At 36.2% G+C, this 25690-nt stretch overlaps 1 long non-coding RNA gene across 1 annotated transcript; it reads left to right on the top strand.

The window, feature by feature from the left end:
- The first annotated feature begins 24621 nt into the window (after positions 1-24621).
- LOC117986850 (uncharacterized) lies at positions 24622-25348 on the top strand. The gene is made up of 2 exons (XR_004674213.2): positions 24622-24674; positions 25187-25348. It is a non-coding gene; the product is annotated as an uncharacterized lncRNA (long non-coding RNA).
- The last annotated feature ends 342 nt before the right edge of the window (positions 25349-25690 follow it).

The following is a 25690-nucleotide window of genomic DNA, read 5'->3' as shown; positions in this document are numbered from 1 at the left end:
TTATTCGGGAGGTCAGTCAGGGGTTCGACCTCTAACTTTTTTTAAAGAAATTAAATATCACTTGCTTTAACAGTGAAGGAAAAACATTGTGAAGAAAGCTGCATGCCTGAGAGTTCTACATAATGTTTTCAAAGGCGCGTGAAGTCTGCCAATCCGCACATTGCCAGTGTGGAGAGTGAGAGAGTGCTTATTGTTCCATAATTACTCAGGAGAGGAAATATTTTAGCTAAGTTAGTCAACTTGACAACTCAGTTTTATTTTTGGAGCTTTAAGAAACCCTTCAAGACTTAAACCCTCTTCTTATACTCTGTCTATTCCTCTTAACAAACGCTGAAATATATTGAAATTGTTTTTCTGTCGCTTGGTTTATTGTACCTACTATTTACATTTATGAAATCAGAATTTTCTCCTCTTTCATTTCACATCCCACTCGATACGATAGCAAAAAAATTCAGAGACCCCACTTTCTTGGATATTCGGATACTTTATATCCGTTTAGTTCGTAAAATTTACAGTCTCAGTCATTCACCAAATTCAGTTCAGTATTCGCTTTTGAATGCTACGTTGGAACATAAATAAATATAAATATACATACATACATACATAGACTCCTAAAATCATAACCCTTCCTTTTGACGTTCTATACATAACCATTATGTAAAATGTAAAGGTATGGCTTGAGTTGCCAAGTGGGAGATAGCAGATTTGTAGAGCACTGTCTCTGCAGATGTGTAGACCGAAAAAACGTCATATAGGTATGAGTGACAGAGACAATGCTCTACACAGCCGAAATGTCATTCTAAAGGCCGATGTACATTACTTTCGGCCGCGTACTGTACTTATCATTGATATAGAATACTAAAACAAGTGATATTATTAAGATAGCCAATATAAGGATATTAATAATAAACTTTCGTATAATCTCTCAGCCCAAAACCTTTCGTCTCCATAAGAAAGGTTGTTTTAATTTCTTAACATGCACCTTTAAAAACTTACTTCTAGCCTTACTTATAGCTTATGATTATAACAACAAAAATGTTTCAATCTATTACTACGAAGAAAGCCAGTAAAAACCCCAAGTAAATAGATAAAGGTGACAAAAGAAAACCAATTTCGATAACGTGTCTCTTGAGGGCAACTCTCTCATAAAGTAGCGCTAGTGTGCTTGTGCCTTGTACAAAATACTTCAGACTGTTGAAATATTATTCTAAGGTTAAAATTCAGTTGTTAAGAAGATCTAATGTTACTATTCAAGTAAAAACTCACTCACTGAGCATTCTGTAGTATGGACAGAATAAGGGATGGTTTATGCTAGCACGTGGTGGGCTCGAGCCGTGCCACGTATGAGGCGCGGCGGCAGACGAGGCACGGATTCAAATCATCACGAACATTTTATATGCACGGACGCCACACGGTGAAGCATAAATTACTACTTCATATAAAATGTTCGTGATGTTTTGAATCCGTGCCTAGTCCGCGCCTCGTACGAGCCTCGGCTTGCACCCGACACGTGTTAGCATAAATCATCCCTTAGTCTTCTGTCTCAAGAACAAATCTCTCTTAAATAAAAGCTTAACACACCGAGAACTGAAGGCATCTTTTACAATTTGTACTTTAGGTATTGAAATATTTCATTTAATATCACTGCCTTCTTGCAATGTTTCTTATATTTTTTTAGCCCAGTTTTGAAAATAGGAGATGTTCTAAAAATAAATGTAGCACCAACTGGACTGGATTGATGTACTTATATACGAATTAAAGTATGAAATCTTTTATTACATAATTCCTTCTATATTAATTTTATAATCAGCAACATTATGATCAACCCATCGCCGGCCCACTACTGAGCACAGGTCTCTCAGAATGATAATGGCCCATGTTTTTAATTTGATGTGGATTAGCAACTGTCATAAAAACATGGCGACTAATGTACTAAGATCTAGTAAGTATATAGACCTAACATGTATATACTCTTCTATGTATTAAAGTTTCCCAAAAAGAACGCCAATTTTCTAATTGTACGTAATCGATCAAAAAGTAAGGAGAAATAAAATAAATAATTAAAATACAAAACAACAACCTTTGAAATCAAACCCTCTCAGGTACAAAAATTCATCGAGCCTTTTTAATAGCTCTTTAAATTGTTGAGGAATTAATTTCCAAGTTACAAGGTTTAAAGTTACAAGGGTCTTTCATTATCAAAGTTGAATTGCGCTAGAGAAGAAATATGAGCGAACTTCGATCATTGAATGGAAAACGCCTGAACGCCTTCAAAAGGAATTTACAAAAAACGCTGCAGGGGTATTTTCTAATACCTGCCGTAATTTTAGAGATCCACAACCAAATATCAATGAAGGGTATATTTTCTCCGCACGTTTTATTATCCTACAAGATTTTCCCGCGACATTGTCCTCTAAGGTTTAGTAATATTTTTTTTCACAAATCCGCTTGCTTTTCCCAAGATCAAAAGTATTCTATGATCGTCTCCTGGATACAACCTGTCATTGTGACTTTCCTCAAAATACGTATAGTACAGTATAGTACAGTACAGTACAGTACAGTAGTAGTATAGTACAACAGGTCGAAATGGCAATCGAGGAAGGAATGCCCCGCACACTCGCACAGCCCCCGCGCTGACCCGGTGCAGGCGAGCGCGGGTGACGTACGGGTGTGCGAGGCGTCCCTCTGCCTCATACCCCGATTGCTATCTCAACCTGTCGCGGACTATAAGTTCCACGTTTGAAACGCTAAGTTATACACAGACAAGACAGGCCAGTAATTAGACAGAATTTCTAAGATCATTGTCCATTTTTACGAAGCTAATAAAATTACGGAATCCTTCGTGAGACACAACGGGTTTAACTTTCTTCCATATCGTCAATGAACTTCAAAATCAGTTATTGTGTTTAGATATCCTCAGCTTCGCTTTTTCTTGTGAGTAAAAATGCTTATAATGATTAATGAAAAGCAAAAATGAATTTTTGCTCAAGCTTTTTCATAATAAATGTCCTATAATGTGACATGAACATGAATCGAGAAGAACGATGTTATTATTTACCTTCTGAAATGAAAATGAGCTCATATATAAATGGAAAAGGTGACTGACTGACTGACTGATCTATCAACGTACGGCTCAAACTACTGGACGGATCGGGCTGCAGATAGCTATTATGACGTAGGCATCCGCTAAGAAAGGATTTTTGAAAATTCAACCCCTAAGGGGGTGAAATACGGGTTTGAAATTTGTGTAGTCCACGCGGACGAAGTCGCGAGCATAAGCTAGTTCTTACAATAATAAACCCTTGGGTTTGTTAGTATGTAGTACCATTCATCCTACATTTTTATCTATAGTACGCGACAGGTTGATATGGCAATCGGGGTATGAGGCGGGGGGACCCGCGCTCGCTTGCACGTGTGGGTGCGCAGGGCGTTCCCTACCCGATTGTCATCTCGACCTGTCACAAACTATATTCATAAGTAGTTCAAATTCAAAGTCAAATAATTTATTTAAACACTAGCTAGCTGATGGCCGCGAATTCGTCCGCATGGATTTACAATTTTCAAAATCCCGCGGAAACTCTTTGATTTTCCGGGATAAAGAGTAGTCTATGTGTTAATCCAGGGTATAATCTATCTCTATTCCAAATTTCATCTAAATCCGTTCAGCCGTATTTGCGTGATTGAGTAACAAACATCCACACTTTCACATTTATAATATTATTAGTATCTAGTATTACACTTTTTGATAGTCAGTTGTTGGATTTGTAAGATTATTATCTGGTATAGCAGTATAGTATATGGTGTATAGGTAGTATAGTATATTTAGTGGTGATAATTAATTACGTAAGCTTACTAAAGCTACGAGGGTTGTCTATATAATACACCTACCTACACGTCCAGCTCGTGCATGATCTATAGGTACTTACTTAGTACTGAATATACCGACGATCAAGAAAAAGTAGCGCTCGTCTTTAATATCCATTCACCACGTAAACCGGACCTGGAATCGATTAAGCACGTTCTATCACCACATCCGAATCTATTATGCGATTGTAGTAGGTAGGGACTAGACGACCTTTCTCCGGTTCGCATAAAGATTTTCTTCGTAGACAATGCTACGTCTCACCTTCGTCTCCCTAATAGCGGTCGTATAGGTACGCCTTTATGGTGTACATTTTCGATAACGGTTTCATGTACTTACCAATGTAGTACAAATTCGTCGGTATAGGTACTTACAAAATAATATTATTTTAATAAAAAAATTACCTGGACAAATTTTCAGAAAATTACTTTTTAGGGCCGAATGGCAAAATGAAATGAAACTTGGCAAATAGATGTATTCTGTGAACCGCATTAAGATTTTTACACAAAAATAGAAAAAAAACAATAAATTTTGGGGTTAGAATTGAAACTTATGAGTTATGACCCATACTTAGAACTGAAACTCAAAAAAAATAATTTATCACACTCATACGTGTGGGGTGGGGTATCTATGGATAGTTCTTCAAATATGATTGAGGTTTCTAGTATCATTTTTTTCTAAACTGAATAGTTTGTGCGAGAGACACTTCAGAAGTTAGAGCCTCAATAGCTCAACTGGTAAAGGAGTGAACTGAAAACCGAAAGGTCGACGGTTCAAACCCCGCCTGTTGCACTATTGTCGTACCTACTCCTAGCACAAGCTTCACGCTTAGTTGGAGAAGAAAAAGGGGAATATTAGTCATTAAACATGGCTAATGTTCTTTAAAAAAAAAAAAAGTGGTAAATGTGTGTGTGTCCCCTGTAACTTCTAAAATAACAGAATGATAAAACTAAAAAAAATATATGATATAATATACATAACCATGCAAACTTCCACCGAAAATTGGTTTGAACGAGCTCTAGTAAGTAGTTTTTGATTTATCGTGCAAAATGTCGACAAAATACGATTGTACTACGGAACCCTCAGTGCGCGAGTCTGATTCGCACTTGGCCGGTTTTTTTAATACTATTACAAGTTAGTCCTTGACGATCTCTTTGATTTGATTCGTCGAAATCGATTAACGGATAGGCCGTGAAAAGCTAGCAGACAGACAGACACACTTTCGTATTTATAGTATTAAGTATGGATTTTTGAAACCTAACTTTGTACTACCAACCTAAGTTGGGGCCAAAAGAAAGGAGCTTGGTGTTACAAGAATTTTGGAATGTAAACACCAGACTCGCAGCTTCTGTTAACACGATATACGGCTAGTACGATATGTTTTACAGCTAAACGACATGTAATCTGCAGGGAACGTGAGCATTTACGTCCATGTGCAGTTTTGGCAACGGTCATGGGCGATATATCGCCGGACATTGACAAACACGACTGCGCTATCACGGGGGGTGCTGCCTATCTACACTTTCACATCGCTTTCTGAACTTTTTAAAAATAGGCAAACTAGTAGATGTAAGGTGTCTACCTGGTCTACTCGTTTAACTGTCACCGGCTCACTTCTGAGTACGGGTCTCCTCTTTGAATGGTGTTGGGCAAACAAATGGGTTGGTTATAGTCTACCACGCTGGCCAAATTCGTATTGGCAGACAGTGAGGATTTGCAGACAAAATATTATTAATCTTAATGTATAAAAGTATTGACTGACTGACTGATCTATCATAGCTCAAATTACCGGACGGTTGAAATTTGGCATGCAGATAGCTATTATGACGTAGGCATCCGCTAAGAAAGGAATTTGAAAACTCAACATCAATAGTAAGTAGGGGTTTGAAATTTGTGTAGTCCACGTGGACGAAGTCGCGAGCATAGGCTAGTGACTTTATAAACAATTGAACGGGAAGTAGGTAAACGATAAAGAAATAGAGGAACATGGAAACATAAAAAAAGAAAAATTCCTCTACAACAAAAACTAAAAACAATACAGTATAAGTAGTAGGTACAATACAGTTATTTCAAAATAATATTTGTGTTTGATGCCTATTGATAAAAAGTTCGTAATGATTTTTGCTAAAAAGCTTTCTTGGACATAATATTATTAAGATCAGTTGAAGCAAACAAGCTGTAATCTGAGAATGTAAACATTTCTATAGATGTAATTTTGGCAACACTCATGGACGATAAATCGGCGGACATTGACAAATACTAGTGCGCTGCAATCACGGACGTCGCTGTCTACACTTCCGCGCCGATATGAGTAATACCGGAATACACCAGTGCTTGTAGTTTCTGACTAAACTAACTAAATTATACTATTCTATTTGTGTGTCTGTATTGCAGCTAAAATAGAATCAATACGTAAAAGCTTTCTCAGGATTTCATTAATTGACAAAGCTTTGCAAAATCTGCAAGAGAGATAATAGTCTGTTATGTAACTGTCTGTCGGACTGCTGTTTTATTGATTTGAATTGAGTTTAAATTTTATTTCATGTAGGGTAGCATGGTATGTCAAGACTCTACCACCGCACCGGTTCGGAAAGCAAATTCAGCAGATAGCAGGGGAATCTCAGCAGTTGTTCAGCAGAATCCACAGACCACCACCTATAGACGCCTAATAGCCGTACACCCCCGACCCCGATCGCCAAGCTTAGGCAGTTGCTTAGCATAAAGTTGGTCCACGTCCGTTCGGTACCCTCATTCCGCACATTGTCTTAATTACGTGATTTTTGAGTCCAGCAATCACAACAGAGCATTCTCCCCTGCCCCCCACCAACATTATACGATTTTGTTTGCATGCAAAACCTCGTATGCGTACTCTTGAGGTTGAATTTTTTGTGGCAGACTCTAAGCAGAAGTTGCTGCAGGGTACAAGTTTCAATTTTTGATCTGGCTAGTTTGATCGTATTTTTTACAGATTTAGGTTTACTAATATAAAGTGAGTGAAGTGAATATTCAAAGAGACTCTTTAGTCTCTTTGGATATTTAAAATAATTTGGAGTACCTACCTTTATATTTTTTCACAGAGAACTTAGACGCTTTTGTTTGTCAAGATAACTGACCTTATATTATGCAGGTCCTTACTGGTTTCTATTGTACTAATTTTTATTCAACATAAAAGATTTCTTTTGCCTGCCATTTTGTTAGGGTATCCCATTACGCATGCCAGGAAGTGTGAGTACAAAGGGAGGGAAGCAACGGTGTGGGACGGTCTCATTTTATTTATTCAGGGACTCGTAGGGTAAAAGTGAAAGTAATTCATGCATGCTTATTAAAAGCGGAGTGGTTCTGCCGAAGAATAGAATTAAGGATACATACATTTCTTTGGTAGGTACCTTTTGCTGTCTGATAATAGGTAGCTAAGCTGTACAACCATCGACATATTAAGAATGTGGAAGTGTGTATTTTGATGGTTTGTTCTTCAATCACATCACTCAACAGACAACACAACAGAACAACGGGTTTACGTGATTTTTTGCTTGGTTATAGCTGTTAAAGACCTGGAGAATGACAAAGGCTACTTTTTATTCCAAAAAATACTAGAGTATAATCTATACTCAAAAATGCTCGTTTTTATTAAACACTAGCAAAAATATATTTTATTTAGACTATTTTATCTGTATGAGATATGACTATTTTATCTATTTTATCTGTATGGGTATCGGGCATGAGATTGCCACGGCACTAAGTGTCTGGCAATGCATGACGTGATTTAGAAAAAAAGAAAGAAAAACGTTTATCTATTTCTAATACTATTCCAAAGAAAATATTACTTAACAAATTACACTTTATACTTTGACGTAAGATTTTTAATACTTTTGTTACCTGTTATCTGCCAAAATAACCATGATCCAATCCAAACATTATATAGTCGCTTATATAGTCGTTCCTCCCTGTGTTGGGGACAATGCGCAGAGAAACTTTCAGTTTTTACAAAATAACGAAAGTCTTGCCCTCACAGGCTCTCTCTCTCTCTCTATTTGTATGTCAGTATTGTATTGGTCGCTTTTGTCACTTTTTCCCTGAATAGTGTCATTCTCAGTAGCTTCATAAGGAAAAAATAAAACTAAACTTCCACGGTGAATTTACCTGGCAGCAATTGTTCGTGTTCTCCTGAAATTCTTTATCTTTTGTATGGAATTTATAATAAAATGTTTTTCAAGTGTTTTGAAACTATGTTTTTCTTAATTAAATTAAGATACCTTGTACTGTAATCTTGTTGATATTTTTATTTAGGTAAGTTTGTAGAATTTTTACATACCTACCAGCGTTGACATACCGTCCATTAGGTGAACATTAAACGAGTCCATGGGAGCTGCTGGCCCAAGTCACTAGACCACCCCATTTGAAATGTGAAAGTGTCTACAAGAGACCTATGTCCAGTCCAGCAGTGGACTTCTACGACAACCTATACAATTGATTGAATACCTACTAATTTCCATATGAAATTCTACTTATTACCAATCACACTAATATTTTATAGGCGATAATTTGTGTGTCTGTGTGTATGTTTCTAACTCTTTCACGCAAAAGCTACTGACCGAATTTGGCTGAAATGTAGCGCCCATTTGTGTTTCAAATAGGGCTACGCCTTCTGCCGGATTATATAGGTAGGTAGTTCTTAATTAGATTCATCAAAAAACTACCATCTTTAATGAATAATTGTACATCTTTTGACGATATTATCCTAGCTGTGTAGCATAAGTCGCTAGCTAATGGAATCGTGTCGCGAGCTACATTCCAGATTAACTTTAATTAAGCGGATGTTATTTCAAACTCCAGCCGGTAGAAATTTATCTTGTTTGATAACATAAATTTAACGTGAAATATAGCACGCGAAATTACAGGCATCTTCATTAATTCTCTTGACACTGTTTCTTATTAAGTTTTGTTTCAGGGATTTACATAATAATTATTGGAAATCTTATTTTAGCAACTTCTTGGTTTAAGTAAGTTTACCCAAATTAATTTAAATACTTACATTATTATTAGCGCGAGCCCCATTTCGTAATTTTCTTGACATATCCATGTCAAGAAAATTACGCTATCAAGCAAACCTAAAAAGTACAATAGAACAAATTCTAGATTTAGCCCTTCATAATGAACTTACTGTTCATTATCAAGGTGGACGTCCTAACCACTAGCTGTGATAGCCTAGTGGTTAGGACCTCCACCTTCTAGTCGGAGGTCGGGGATTCCACCTTCTAGTCGGGGGTATATTAAGATTTTCAAATAAAAAAAACAAATGCTTTAGTGGTACTTGCTAGAAAATTAAAAAAATGATAACTTTAATTTTAGTCCTGTCGTAAATATATTAGTAACATTTCGTCTACATAAAGCCGAAAATAGAAAAGACCAACACGCCAAACCATACAAATTCATTTTGGTTGGGCACATTAAAATGTTACATGGCGCCACTTAACACCCTAACGCTCGCCATGAGGTATTACAGGCCACTATCGAATGTGTATCCCATAAAGATAATCGATCTCATCAACTGCTTCTGCTATCGGCGATACAAGAGTGCCTACATTTTTTAATTTTTTTTTAAATTGTACTGAGTAAAAACAGCAACACGTATGCTCAAGCAAATAATTTCTCAAATGAGGAAATTCAAAAGCTTTTAATTGTTATATATACTAATATTATAAAGAGGTAGTTTGTAAGTTTGCTTGTAGGAACTAATAAAGCGATTTTAAAAATTATTTCACCAAAAGAAAGATACATTCTTCCTGGATAACAGAGGCTATATCTTATTTAAAGCACCCTTGCGAAGTCGGGGCGGGTCGCTAGTTAAAAATATACCTATGTTACTGTGATGAACAAACTGGCATATATTTTTTTGAATAAAACTAACGCAATGGCAATTAATTGCGAATCTGTGTGATATAATCAACGTTTGCATTGTTAAATGTACATTTTTAAACACTGTTTAATACACTGTGAAAAAGCATACGTGTTTAAAACTTGTTTTAAAACAAATTTTTTAAACGTGTTTAAAACATGCTCATAAAAACAGTTGGTTAATTTCTTTTATCGTGGTCCGGATTGGATAGAACTGTTTAAAAAAAAAACTTCGTGTTCCTGTTCTTCTTTTGTTCTTCCAGGTCTACGTCTGATGCTCCTGCATCCACACTTAGACGTAGTCCATCTGTCGCAAGTTGGATCTAGTCTAAGGCATTGGTGTAAGTTGCTGCTTTTCCTGGCGGCCAATAGTGTTGGACGCGAACTGTAAAACGGGGGCGGTCACCTGAAAGAGACCTGCACAGCCGCCAAATCACCAAGAAGAAGAAGACATTGGTGTATTTTGAATGCTTTATAACGATAATAAATCTAGTAAAGTGTCCTTTTTTCTACACATTTTTCATACAACGCAATATTTTTAACATGAAAACTAGATGAGATTCATAAATTATTCGATAGGATCCATGTTAGCTTTCGGACTTCAATCAACCCTGGACAGCAATATATTGGAAGATAGATACGTACGCGGTCGTTTGAAAACTGTATCGCCGGTATCGCAATACTGAAAAGGCTTTTATTATATTTTTAAAGACTTTGTAAAAACTATGAATAATATAATTTATGAAATACAAACTTTTATCCGCGGCATTTTACCCTTATAGGAATTGTTTATTTATATTCTCTGGATAAATAGGTATCTGTAATCTTCAGATAGCGTTTATGCTTTGTGCAAAATTCAACATTATGATTCCAGAAAATCCTAAGTACCTACTAATAAAAATATCCTCAACTATAGGAACTGACTTTATTCCATTTAGACAATACTTAATAAACTTCAATCTTAGTTCTAAACTATTAACTTCTTCAAGACATAATTATAAATTCTAATTTTCCCTGCTTCAAATCAATAGCTCCGGCTCTTATGGCCGCCATTTTTACATCTCCTCGTAATTCTTTTTTTAAATTCAACTGTAGGCAAAGCAATGTCGCTAACAATCGGCCATTCTGACTTCATGTCTGTCCTCAGACATTTAGGCTCAATTGAAAGAGATTCTCATTCTATAAAACTCATAGTTTTATCTTAATTTCATGATCACTAACTTTTCATTAATCAAACCACTTCTTTGGTTGAATTCGAAAAATTTCATCTTTTCTTGTCAGGGTTTCTTATTTCATCAAATTTATAGTTTTATATTAATTTCATAATCACCATCTTTACTTAAACCAAACTATTTCTTTGGTTGATTGTTGCATTCGAAGAATTTCATCTTTTCTTGACAAGGGTTCTCATTCCATCAAACTCATAGTTTTATCTTAATCTCATAATCATCACCTTTGCTTAAACTAAACCGCTTCTTTGGTTGATTGTTGCATTCGAAGAATTTCATCTTTTCTTGGCAGGGGTTCTCATTTCATCAAACTCATACTTTTATCTTAATCTCATAATCACCATCTTTGTTTAAACCAAACCACTTCTTTGGATGATTGTTACATTCGAACTTGTCAGGGGTTCTTATTTCATCAAACTCATAGTTTTATATTAATTTCATAATCACCATCTTTACTTAAACCAAACTATTTCTTTGGTTGATTGTTGCATTCGAAGAATTTCGTCTTTTCTTGACAAGGGTTCTCATTCCATCAAACTCATAGTTTTATCTTAATCTCATAATCATCACCTTTGCTTAAACTAAACCGCTTCTTTGGTTGATTGTTGCATTCGAAGAATTTCATCTTTTCTTGGCAGGGGTTCTCATTTCATCAAACTCATACTTTTATCTTAATCTCATAATCACCATCTTTGTTTAAACCAAACCACTTCTTTGGATGATTGTTACATTCGAACAATTATTTCGTTTCGGCCATCCTTTTCTTAGAATGTCCTCATTCACACATCAGACAGACAGAGACATCAGTTTAATATTCATGATCATTGTCAATGATGCCTAATGGCCGCAATCTAATAGTCTCAGTCTCTTATTATGATCGTCATCATATCCCCAACGCCAAGACATCAGTAAAACATCCATGATCGTTCGTCAATGATGCTTATTATTACTCGTCATCTTTAATTAACTATATCATTTACGCCATGGTGGCCCGCTCACCAACCTGATGGCCGCAAACTAATAATCTCTTTCTCTGATCGTGATCGTCATCATATCCACAACGTCATGACATCAGTAAAATATCCACGATAGTTACGTCAATGATGCCTGAAAGGAACAAAATAAAAACAATTAAGCAGTATCTGAGTTCTTTAAATGTGTAAATGCAGTGTAACTTTAGAGATATACTCACTTATTATTACTTGTCATCTTTAACTAACTATATCATTTACGCCATGGCAGCCCGCTCACTAGCCTATGGTCGCAAACTTAATAGTCTCATTCTCTTGTCATCTTAATCATAATTTTAATCATCATCTTAATCATCATCTTAATTAACTATATCATTTACGCCATGGTGGCCCGCTCACCAACCTGATGGCCGCAAACTAATAATCTCATTCTCTTATCGTGATCGTCATCATATCCACAACGTCATGACATCAGTAAAATATCCACGATCGTTACGTCAATGATGCCTGAAAGGAACGAAATAAAAACAATTAAGCAGTATCTGAGTTCTTTAAATGTGTAAATGCAGTTTAACTTTAGAGATATACTCACTTATTATTACTTGTCATCTTTAACTAACTATATCATTTACGCCATGGCAGCCCGCTCACTAGCCTATGGTCGCAAACTTAATAGTCTCATTCTCTTGTCATCTTAATCATAATTTTAACCATCATCTTAATCATCATCTTAATTAACTATATCATTTACGCCATGGTGGCCCGCTCACCAACCTGATGGCCGCAAACTAATAATCTCATTCTCTTATCGTGATCGTCATCATATCCACAACGTCATGACATCAGTAAAATATCCACGATCGTTACGTCAATGATGCCTGAAAGGAACAAAATAAAAAACAATTAAGCAGTATCTGAGTTCTTTAAATGTGTAAATGCAGTTTAACTTTAGAGATATACTCACTTATTATTACTTGTCATCTTTAACTAACTATATCATTTACGCCATGGCAGCTCGCTCACTAGCCTATGGTCGCAAACTTAATAGTCTCATTCTCTTGTCATCTTAATCATAATTTTAATCATCATCTTAATTAACTATATCATTTACGCCATGGTGGCCCGCTCACCAACCTGATGGCCGCAAACTAATAATCTCATTCTCTTATCGTGATCGTCATCATATCCACAACGTCATGACATCAGTAAAATATCCACGATCGTTACGTCAATGATGCCTGAAAGGAACAAAATAAAAACAATTAAGCAGTATCTGAGTTCTTTAAATGTGTAAATGCAGTTTAACTTTAGAGATATACTCACTTATTATTACTTGTCATCTTTAACTAACTATATCATTTACGCCATGGCAGCCCGCTCACTAGCCTATGGTCGCAAACTTAATAGTCTCATTCTCTTGTCATCTTAATCATAATTTTAATCATCATCTTAATCATCATCTTAATTAACTATATCATTTACGCCATGGTGGCCCGCTCACCAACCTGATGGCCGCAAACTAATAATCTCATTCTCTTATCGTGATCGTCATCATATCCACAACGTCATGACATCAGTAAAATATCCACGATCGTTACGTCAATGATGCCTGAAAGGAACAAAATAAAAAACAATTAAGCAGTATCTGAGTTCTTTAAATGTGTAAATGCAGTTTAACTTTAGAGATATACTCACTTATTATTACTTGTCATCTTTAACTAACTATATCATTTACGCCATGGCAGCTCGCTCACTAGCCTATGGTCGCAAACTTAATAGTCTCATTCTCTTGTCATCTTAATCATAATTTTAATCATCATCTTAATTAACTATATCATTTACGCCATGGTGGCCCGCTCACCAACCTGATGGCCGCAAACTAATAGTCTCATTCTTTTATCGTTATTGTCATCATATTGTCTATTTGACATGGCAACATTCATATCTTGCTATAATATCTTTTGATCATTTCAATAGCTCATAAATTTTGTTTCTTGTATGTCATCAATCTTTCTATTAAACTATGATCTTTAATATGCATTTTAATTGTACCGCATTTACGTTTTGATCATCATTACAGATTCTTGCTGAAACAGAAAAAAAAACAAAAAGCAGCAACAAAATCATCATTAAAAGGACCATAAACTATTGTAGTACTTAATCCTACCTGATTTTGGTTTTAGTTCTACTAAATGTCAACTATTAACTGCTTGAAAGGAACAAAATAAAACAATTAAGCAGTATCTGAAATCTTTAAATGAGTAATAATTATCATAGGGCATAGGCTTACTATAATAATTAAGCAGTGTAACCAGTGTTTTTGAACGTCAGAGTGGGAAATCGGTAGATTGCTCTTTAAAAATCGGTCTATTCGTCGTATTTTGTAATCAAAATCGGTATGTGATTAAAAAAACATAATTATTTGCACAATTAATATTATGATCGGAGTACGTAATAATTGGATCCCGAATTTTGGTATAAACATACCAAAATTCGGGTACCCACCGAGTGTAACTTTAGAAATATAACAGTAAAATATCAAATAACTAGGTACCTACATTATTAATAGAAAGTAATAAAATAGCTTGTTTGTTTAACTTATTTATTAATTAATACCTACCCAAAATATTAACTAAGACTTTAAGAGTACTTATTTGAATTGAAATAAAATTAACATAAAGATAAGAAATTAAATTAAAATTAAATAATAATGTCATCCACATTATAAGCTACACAGGTATCTTATCCCAGGACAATACTTAAGTCTTTTCATTTCTGAACCCTTTCGACTGAAAACACTGTTGAGATTCATGACCCACACGATTACATAGGTTGCATTTTACTAATTCTTTTTTGCATGACGTCCAAAGGTGCCCTATTTCTTTGCAATTATAGCAACGAGCTAAACTTTCTCCTTGTTTTATGGTTTTATCCAACAACGGTTGATTGATGATTCTTTCTACTGATGGATGCTCAGTAGAAAGAAATTGTTTTCTAAAGTTCAAGACGTCTCCTTTCTTAGATGACATCTTACGAAAATAATTAAGCACATCTTCAGGGTCTATAAAGCTTAAGCCCTGCACATTAATTCTTATATTATTATCATATATACCATGTGTTAGACAATCTACTGCTTTAGATCCTACTATGCCACATCTATTGATGAGACGAATTTTATCATAATAATATTCTTCTAGGGTTTCGTTCCGCAGACTTTTTCTTACCAACATCTCGGTAAGAAGATCGCCATAATTTTCTTCACAAGGAAAAGCCTTTAAAAGTTTCACCTGCCACTGTTTCCAATTATATTTAACAGAAGTAAGTCCGTCATACCAATGCTTAGCCTGACCAACCAAACGAGGTAATGCATAAAAACTGATTTGCTTTTGATTCCACCCATAAACAGACGCTGATTCATTTATCTTTCTCAACCAATCTTTCATAGTTTGTGTTTTAGCTTGGGGATCAAATGTTGGTATCATATGTTGAGACCCGTGTCCACTAGGGACTACCTGTTTGCTTTGAGTTAAGCTTTTTACCAACTGTTTCAGCAAAGACGATTCCGTTTTTTCATTAGCACTAGAAGTTGACGTATTTGATGAACTTGATGATGAACGTTGTCGTTTTCGTTTCTTTGATCGCCTTCTGAGCTTGACATTACCAAGTGGTGGTGTTGATGATTTTTCAGACATGGTCCGTGCGATTCAAGTCACGTTGTTACAACAATTTAATATTAATTCAAGAGTAATTCCAAACCTCTCACAAAATAATAAATAAATTATAAGTAATTATCGTAAATTTTCACGAGTAAAAGTTTTTTTTTTTAAATGATTCCCGCGCATCATTTTCCCGCGCATATATTTTTACAGTTTTTTTTTCTGTGCAAATTCTCTATGCTCCTTGTTATGGTGTCTCCACACTTGGATAGTAACTGTTTCAAAACACAGCTCAGTAAAAAAAAAAAATGTCGGTGATGTAAAATATGAATTATCTAAACTTGAGAATCCTTGCCTATCTATATGCAAACGTCTAGAAGAACTTTTTTTTTTTTTTTTTATAAACCCAAATTAATATATTTTAATAGCGTAGATAGAATAATAGGTAGATGCAAGTACCTACTGTGTAACCGCGTATGAGATAGCGATAGCACGACGTAACGATGAATAACACGACAATTATTACCATTATTTAGTAATCAATATTTGTATTAAGTAAATAACTCATGAGAAATACAATTACGCCACGAATTCTCAAAGTTTGTTTTGCAACTTCTTGTATGTAAGTTGTATGTATTCTTGAAAAAAAACCCAGTTACACGATAAAGGACAAAACTAGGTTAGCTGCGTCTCTATTTATCACATTAGTAACTTTATCTGTGCTCTCTTTTTAGTGCGAATGAGAAAACAAACGTTCCTGCATCTATCTTTATTACTCTAAGTATCTACGTTTAATAGTCACCTACGACTTACCAGGCTGTATGGTCTACGACCTTTGCCTTTTCGACTTCGAGGAACGAATCGAACTATGCATACCTACTACAACTTAAAATATTTTGAAATATAAATTATGATAAATATTATAATATTTAGGTATGTTCTGCATTTTAGTCAAGACAGAATCAATTAAAACTCAATTTAACACTCTCAAAGTACCTACATAATAAACGAATACAAATACTCACAAAATTGTGGGCGATGAGTAATCTTCACTTCGGAACTAATAAAAATATCCTCAACTATAGGAACTGACTTTATTCCATTTAGACAATACTTAATAAACTTCAATCTTAGTTCTAAACTATTAACTTCTTCAAGACATAATTATAAATTCTAATTTTCCCTGCTTCAAATCAATAGCTCCGGCTCTTATGGCCGCCATTTTTACATCTCCTCGTAATTCTTTTTTTAAATTCAACTGTAGGCAAAGCAATGTCGCTAACACTCCTAATCCTAAATACTAATATAATGAATGTTTCTGTCTGGCCCATACATTCAAACGACTTTCAAAAAGCTCAAGCCACGCGGACGAGATAAAGCTAGTAAAATATACCTATAAAACTTTACAATAAGTTAAGTATAAAATTGGCAAGCAGTTTTAAAGTCACACTGTTTATGTGAAAACTTATAGACGCGCTGTGGCTCTACTGGCAAACTTGAGGACAAGTGTGGAAGACGTGCCATCCTCCCGTAATAGTGGCTTGAATTCTTACCTACCTAGGAAAAGTTTGTAAGTTGGGCAAGATTGTAGAATAAAAAAATGAGGCGGCTTCTTCCTAATTTACCCTACCTTTCTTTGTAAACAACTTATGCTAACTCAACTTAAACATAAAAATAGCATGTAAATATTCCTATCACTCATTATTAAGTCGGTACCGCCTGTCTATAAAAGCCCGTCAAAATCAGTTTAGCGGTTTCGAACTTAGACCATACAAAATGAACAAACAAAAAACGTAGGTACCTATAAAAGGTGTAGGTTTTCAATATGTGGAAATAACCATAGTATAAGCTTATGAAAAGGCAGTTATTTTCTGTATATACTAATAAACAAAGGTCCTCTTACCTCTAGGCGTCTGTGTAAAAATAAAAACATTGGGTTTTTCAATTCAGAAGTCACAACAATACAAAAATCTGTTCATGGTAAAGAAAAAAATATTTTAAAAAGTTGCGCATGCCACGTCCACGACTAACCATTCATCGACTGCGTAAAATTTTGTGTGCTTTTACGTGCCAGTTTTAACAACAGAATGAGTTTTTGGGTGGCTTTTTCTGATTTCTAAACTTCATCTGAGTTCAAAACGTGGCGAGCCATTTTGCTGTTATGGTTTCTATTTTTAAATCCAAAATGTTATGATAAAACTTAAAGCTAGCCTTATCTTATTACTGTACAAACCATGCCCGCGTGGAATGGTGCCAAGAATACTGGCTGCATTTCCGCGAACAGCCAGACTGATCCTTTGCGCAAAAAATGAGCTAGCCCTTCTGTCACCAGACGAGTTGAAATGTCTCATAAATCTCCATGGCCCCAGGAACTCCACGGCAAACGAAACAAAAATGTTACTCTCGATAAGAGAGGCATACCTACTTGCGCCGTTTACCGGTTTCAGCCATTTTAGGTAATTGGTAGTTGTTTTAGGTAATTTTCAAACTACTTTGCGTGATATATCGTGCAATGCATTGCATCTCTTTTTTAGCTGTAATCTTTAAAATAACTTAAAGTACCTACTACCTATACATTATGGTACGATTACACCTACCGAGTAGTGAAGCGAGACAGTAAAATGTCACTCGGCCGAGACAGTGCTGTGGCTGAGAAATTGTGGCGAAATTGCACTCGTTAAATGGGCAGATTACACCTACCGAGTACAGTGGCGAGTCAGTGTCCTCGGCCGAGTACTCGGTTTGTATAAACACTTTAACGAGTGCAATTTCGCCGCAATTTCTCAGCCACAGCACTGTCTCGGCCGAGTGACATTTTACTGTCTCGCTTCATTACTCGGTAGGTGTAATCTGCACAAAAGTGTTTATACCAACCGAGTAGGTACTCGGCCGAGGACACTGACTCGCCACTGTACTCGTTAGGTGTAATCGTGCCATTAGAAGAAATCGCAAGAAGAGGACGTAAGTAACACTTCAGTTTACGGCAACTCAAGTGGAGGCGCGATGGCTCAGTTAGAAGAATGCCGGGCTTGAAAAGCTGAGTCATATTATTTTGTCAGTATTTTGTCGCGCATAAAATAACCGCAGCACGAATCCAGCCTTTTGTAGAGGAAAGAACCGTGCCATTTGTGGAGCCAAGAAAATGCATCCAATTGAACAGCTTCAAGTGGAAGCTTCTTGTCCTTAAGCTGCTCAAATGATGCGCAAATATGAACGTACTCCGACATCGGGGCATCCTGAGAATAAGCGTAGAGTATATAGACTCCACAATGCACATTTACAAAGTTAACCTTGGCTAAAGGCTCAAGTCGACGTCGTTGTATAGGTAATATGCTTGCTAAGTTATTAGATGTATATATGTACCTTGAGGTGCTAGTAGAAAGGGTCGATATTATGAGTAGGTATGGAAGGGCAATAAATTCGTTTTCAGCAACGTAGAAATAAGAGCTCAGATTATTTCACACCATTTACTCCTTTCATCCCTCTTCAAGATACCCGGTTTTATAAAAATAATTTTCGCTGCAAGATTGAAGTTTTGGACTACAGCCCTCCGGTTAATCGAATTTCGAGGTTTTTCTTGGCAAATTTATTACTTCTTCGACTTTTTATCTCCAACTCTTGAGTAATATTATTATCCAGATTAAATCTTTTTATATATAAAAACTAGCTTATGCTCACGACTTCGTCCGCGTGGACTACACAAATTTCAAACCCGTATTCCACTCCCTTAGGGGTTGAATTTTAAAAAATCCTTTCTTAGCGGATACCTGCGTCATAATAGCTATCTGCATGCCAAATTTCAGCCCGATCCGTTGAACAGTTTGAACTGTGCGTTGATAGATCAGTCAGTCAGTCAGTCAGTCAGTCACCTTTTCCTTTTATATATTTAGATTAATAGGTACTTTGTGACACCGCATAATAGTGTACCTACTTACTCTAAGTTTATTTGGTTAAAGCATAAAAGTCAATACCTAGTCATCAATTAGTTTTTTAAACGAGGTACGCCAGAAGACCTACTTCGTCGTCCCTTCAGCTTCACGCACGACCTCTCTCCTTCACTATAGGTATAGGTATAATCGGTCTTGTAGGCTCGCTTTATTTAGGACTCCTTCGCGAGTTTCTGGCGTCGCACTTTACAAAATCACTTTACAAGAGCCTCAATAGTTTAACGGGTAAAGGAGTGGACTGAAAACCGAAAGGTTGACGGTTCAAACCCCGCCCGTTGCGCTATTGTAGTACCTACTCCTAGCACAAGCTTGACGCTTAGATGGAGAGGAAAGGGGAATATTAGTCATTTAACATGGCTAAAAAAAAAAAAAGATTAGAAAAAAAAAATTAGACCTCCATGCGGTAATGAATGATGAATTTCATGGTTAGGTATAATGAAGATTAATTGAGTACGGATTTCTTTAACCTGTGGTATCTAATTCATCACTTTTAAGGGGCATGATAGGTAGTATGTAGGATATTTCAGTAGTTTAGAAAAGCGTATATAACGCACCTTTCCTTGGGAGACCGGCGGAGTGATTACGTAAAACGTTGCAGTAGCGACAGCAACGCGCCAGCAGTAGCAGTGCGATAGTTCATTTGCTGTCTCTCTTCTGCTTCTTCTTATTTTGCTTTGTGGCTATTGCTAACTATCTCTAGCCGCTGTTACGTGTGACGTTTGACAGCAATGATCGCAAGATGTACGCCTGTCGCAAGCCTGTCGCGAGATACAAAATCACCCCGCGGATTTACTGAATACGGAGGACGTACAGGATATGCTGCCGGCCAATAGCCAGTTAAAAACTGGAAAACTTTAAGTAAGTCAAACAATAAGCTTAATTTCAATAGATGCACCTAGTTAACTAGAATCTAGGATACAAAATCCCACAGAAGTCTGCCGTAAATCAAAAACCAATGTGAAAATCTTTCTTATTGTAATATATACTATAAACTTTACCTTGGGAACTTTACTTTGGGAAATTACCTACATAGGGCTGATAGGTAATTTCCCAAAATTATAATATTCATAATTTTAGGCACTTGGTCATGAAACTGTACCTAAATTGATATACATTGGATGAATAAACAAATATCTTGTTAAATATTTGTTTAGCTTGATTAAAACCGCTTATCGACTCACCTTATAAAGTCAACATTTTTACTGATCAGTTTAATTCATTAAACTAATCAATTATTTTAAGTTAAATACTAAGAATAACCAATCTACTCAAAAAATTAAGTAGTTGCAATAATACTTTATAAGGAAATACTCACCATATGTTATTATAAATTCTGTGCCATGTGTATGAGTAGTTAAACTTTTAAACTTGGTTTAAATTAAGTTTAAATCGTTTCCGGGCAGTTTGTAAAGAAGCGCAGTTTAAATGGAAATTTGAATCTGCAAAGCAGCCAAAGAAGCCATAGAAACGCGATCTTTAGACAAGTACAAAAGATATGATATCCTTCCACTTAGCGGTTTATATAGCAAGAAGAGTTTCTAAAACAAGATTAAGAAATATTAATCTAAGCTTACCATTTCGATGTAGGATTCTAACTTTGTGGACGAGTTGAAATTATAAATGTCACCAAATAATAAAACTTTTTAGCAAGTAAGTTATATTTAATAATAATATACTTAAGTACTTATACATACTTGTAAGTATAATACCTATCTTGTAAATGGTTTGTCGGTAGATCCCTACTTTAATTATTCATAATAATTTTCTTGGCCCTCCATTCTCCATTCTACCCTTATTTGGAGCTAGCTCAGGCCCGCATTTTCGTCGGCGTGGACTACAAAATACAAGCCCCTATTTCACTCCTTTAGGCGTTGAATTTCCAAAAATACTTTCTTATCAGATGTCTACGTCATAATAGCTATCAGCATGCCAAATTTCAGCCAGATCCGTCCAGTGTTGTGAGCTGTGCGTTGATAGGTCAGTCAATCAGTCAGTCACCTTTTCCTTTTATGTGCGAGTATTTAGAAGATAAATAATACGTGTATTGTTCCATTAGTTAATGGGTAGCGCCCTAATAGTCTTTAAGGCAAGTCATTTTCTTTCGAGCTGAAGCCGCACCATGTATAGGTATGTTGAACGTGCAGTAACTTACCTTTTGAGGCAAATGCCTCAAAGAACGAGGCTGATGTATTGGATAAGAATCTTGGCTCCTTTTAGGCTTTTTAGTATATTTTTCCATGTAAATTGTAACTAAATGTGTGACTGACACTTGTAAAATTGCGCGCCATTGATGGCAGATTGTAATTGGACTTTTATATTTTTAAGACCCTACGTGCATACAATTTCGCAATTAATAAATAATCTAATCTAATCTAATATAATCTTAAGTCGCAGTTCCAGTTTGTACTGAAGATAAAGCTGAAAAAACCTCCTCCAGACCGAATTTCAGTCATGGCGGCCAATCTCTATAGAGATTAGCCAACTGCGCGGTATATTATTATAGTGCACAAGTGTGTGCGCAAACACAAACAAACCCGGCTAATACTGAGAATTTCTTAACAGAAAAACCCGGTACTTAATTATTGTTGGTCCGACCCGGGAATCGAACTCAGAACCTCGTCATCCGCAGTCGAGCATGCTAACCACTAGACTAACGAGGCAGCTGTATATAGTATTCATACTAGGTATACATAAAGATTATACCCACAAGGATTCAATGAACCGTGTTTAGGACACCTCTTTGTTCAATAAATCATTCATTGGCGCAATAAAATTATGTCCCAGAGCAACCAATTCAGCGCAGGCCTACAGGATTTATTAAAACAGGTCAGGTCGGTGAAAACGACTGAAATATTGGACACGTCGGCCAAATTTATAGACATAATATGTTGTAGGCACGGGTAGCACAATTTCTGAGAGTTTACTGTGATTTTTTATCCCGTAAAAGGATAACACGAATTTTGGTTTCGGCTAGTTTCCCCACGTTTAGATGCGGGCTGACAAATGTATGACAATAAAGGATGGAAACAAAAGATTATGTACCAAGAAGTTATGGAAACGGTAGTAAGTATTAGTTACGAAAATAAGTTATAACTTATTACATACATAACGTATATTAAAATATTTTTGGCTAATGAGCTGGCAGGGGGAGGTTTCTCCGCGTGCCCCTCTGACTAGTTTCTTGTCTGCGACGCGCAGGAGCGCCGCTGCGGGTTTAAGTGGGTATTCCGGTCGCCTCTCGGCTGGCGAGTTCCACATACCTTCCTTCCAGTTGGCTGACTGGATGCGTAAACGCATTTCCCAGCGATAAAAAGGGTATAATATATCTCCAATTTAAATTTCAGCCAAATCCGTTCAGAATTTTTTGCGTAAAAGAGTAACAAACGTACACACACATGCACACACACACCTACAAACTTTCGCCTTTATAATATTAGTTGATAGATTAAAAAAACATAGTTGGTACGAAAAACGCATGCAATGACTACAGGCAAAACTATAAATTATTTCCAGTCGATAAAAATAAATGGCAGTATTTTTGTGAACAATGCTCTATGAACCCAAGCTTTGGGTGTAGTCAAAAATTTCATCTTGCAGGAGAAAATGCTTTTCATAGGACCGGGTATTATGAAAACGGTAGATGAAAGGAGTAAATGGTGCGAAATAATCTGAACTCTTAGTTCTACGTAGCTGAAAACGAATTTATTGCCACTCGATACTCATAGCGACCCATTTTATTGACACCTTAATACCGCACCAAATGTTTGGCATAGTGAGCCTTCAGCAAACATATTCTTTTTCATATTTCTGCTATAAGGCGCGGCCTTGAAGACATTTTGAGGATTCATTTTTATTTTATAGAACGCTAAATCGTTCGGCGGCACGTCTTTACCAGTAAGGTTATAATATTAGGGTTATATTATAATTTAATGTTTTTATTTTTTATTTTTATTCCGATACAAGTTAGCCCTTGACTGCAATCTCACCTGGTGGTAAGTGATGGTGCATTCCATCACCAGATCCAGATTCTGGAAGGAGTATGGTAGTTTCCATTAAACCCATAGGTACACCTTTGGTTTCTACACGGCATCGTACCGAAACGCTAAATCGCTTGGCGGCACGGCTTTGCGGGTAAGGTGGTAACTAGCCACGGCCGAAGCCTCCTACCAGACCAGACTAGAAATTTAAAAATTTTAAAATTCCAAACTCCTGCCGGGAATCGAACCCGGACCTCCCACTTATAGTACCACAGCGCTTACCACTGCACCAGGGAGGTCGTCAATCTCAGACCAATTTAGTAAGAGCGGTGATAGCATTCGGGGTCACATGTATGATCCCGGGCACACACCTCTAACTTTTCGGAGCTAAATGTGTGTTTTAAGCAATTAAATATCACTTGTTTTAACGATGACGGAAAACATCGTGAAGAAACCAGCATGCTTGAGATTTCTTCAAAAGTGTGTGAAATATCTGCCAATCCGCACTAGACCAGCGTGGCGGACTGTGGCTGAATCCTTTCTCATTCCGAGACCCGTGCTCAGTAGTGGGCTGACGATGGATTGATCATGATGTTGAGACCAATTCCATATATAATCATTCCGGCTATAAATAATCACGACTGAAGCGAAACTTAATTGCACACAAAACATGAAATAACTAAGACAAAACGAAGAAACTAAAAACAATTGTATGCAAGGACGGCCTTATTGCTTAAAGCAATCTCTACCGGGCAACCTTTGGTGAAAGGAGAAACTAGGTGTGGTTTAGAAAAAGTTAGGTAGTTCTAAAATGAATCAAAAATATTAGAGATTAATTTTCTAACCTTTTCACCGAATCATACAAAATGAGTAGGTACCTACTTAGATACGGATAAAAATATGCTTGTAACAATATGTTAGTTCATGATACGTGCTCGTACTCGTATCTTGAGAATAAAAACGACAATTCTTAGCAAAAAAGATTAATATGTATCTAGAAAATTGAAATTGTAAAATGAATATCGTTTATTACCGCGATACGTGATATTTCACGGTCGTTTTCTTCCATCCTGTTTATATTCGAATTTTCAGGCGCTGGAGTTCCCTCATAACAGTAACATTATTTTTTATACTTTTGTAAGTAGAGTATTCCTACAATTTGTTCACCTCATCATGTTTTGAATTTTGTTGTTTACTATAATATCTAATACCATTATATATTTTGTGCTATTACGATAGGTATGGGTCTAGTCCACGAGATAGCAATCGGGGTATGAGGCGGGGGGACGCCCCGCACGCCTGCACGGCACCCGCGCTCGCCCGCACCGGGTCAGCGCGGGGGCTGTGCGGGTGTGCGGGGTGTTCCCTCCCCGATTGCCTACTCGACCAGTCTACTACTACCTACTACACCTACAGTACTATTACCTACTTAACACGAAAATTATAATATGACATATTATGTAACCAATGCTGTAAACTCCACAGAGGATTACTAAACTTTTAACCAGATCTATACTAATTAGATGCGAAAGTCTGTCTGCCTATACTATTATTATTGATTATATCTAGATACTTGGGAACGAAAAAACCGCTAGGAATATTTTGAATGTTATTAAGTTGACTTTTATGAACTTACGTTTTAATTTCAGCGTGGAAATTCTTATAGCATTAAAAATTAATGGCATATTCTCTTCATCTAATTTTGTTGGAATGTAGGCGGAAGAGGAACGGCTAAATTAAAAATTTTACCTTCAGTGCTCTGCGCAGTATAATGTCTTTAGAATTATTAAACGTAACGTGAATATAACATACACTCGCTTTATTAATTTTTAAACCGGACTATGAAACACGTAAAATGGCCACACAATATTTTATAAACGGTTATTAAAATAAATTCTCACATGGCACTTTTTAAATATTATAATCAAATATTATTCTTCGTTTCTTTCGTTTCGTTTCCTAGACCTTTTCGTTCCTAAATCCTACTTTCTTCGATGTTCACCACTATGGAAATTCATTCCTTAGGCTGCCTGTCTACTGGTGCAGAGAAGAGAGGAGTGGAGCAGACTATGCAAATAACCAATAGAATTGCATACAACTCTCGCTCTGTTTCAGCGGAGAAGGAATTGCTGACTAGTAAAGATGGGCGTTAT

This window comes from Maniola hyperantus, chromosome 12, assembly GCF_902806685.2.
Source record: "Maniola hyperantus chromosome 12, iAphHyp1.2, whole genome shotgun sequence".
Classification (NCBI taxonomy): domain Eukaryota; kingdom Metazoa; phylum Arthropoda; class Insecta; order Lepidoptera; family Nymphalidae; genus Maniola; species Maniola hyperantus.
The sequence above is the reverse complement of the archived record's forward strand: the minus strand, read 5'-3'. Positions and strand labels throughout refer to the sequence as shown.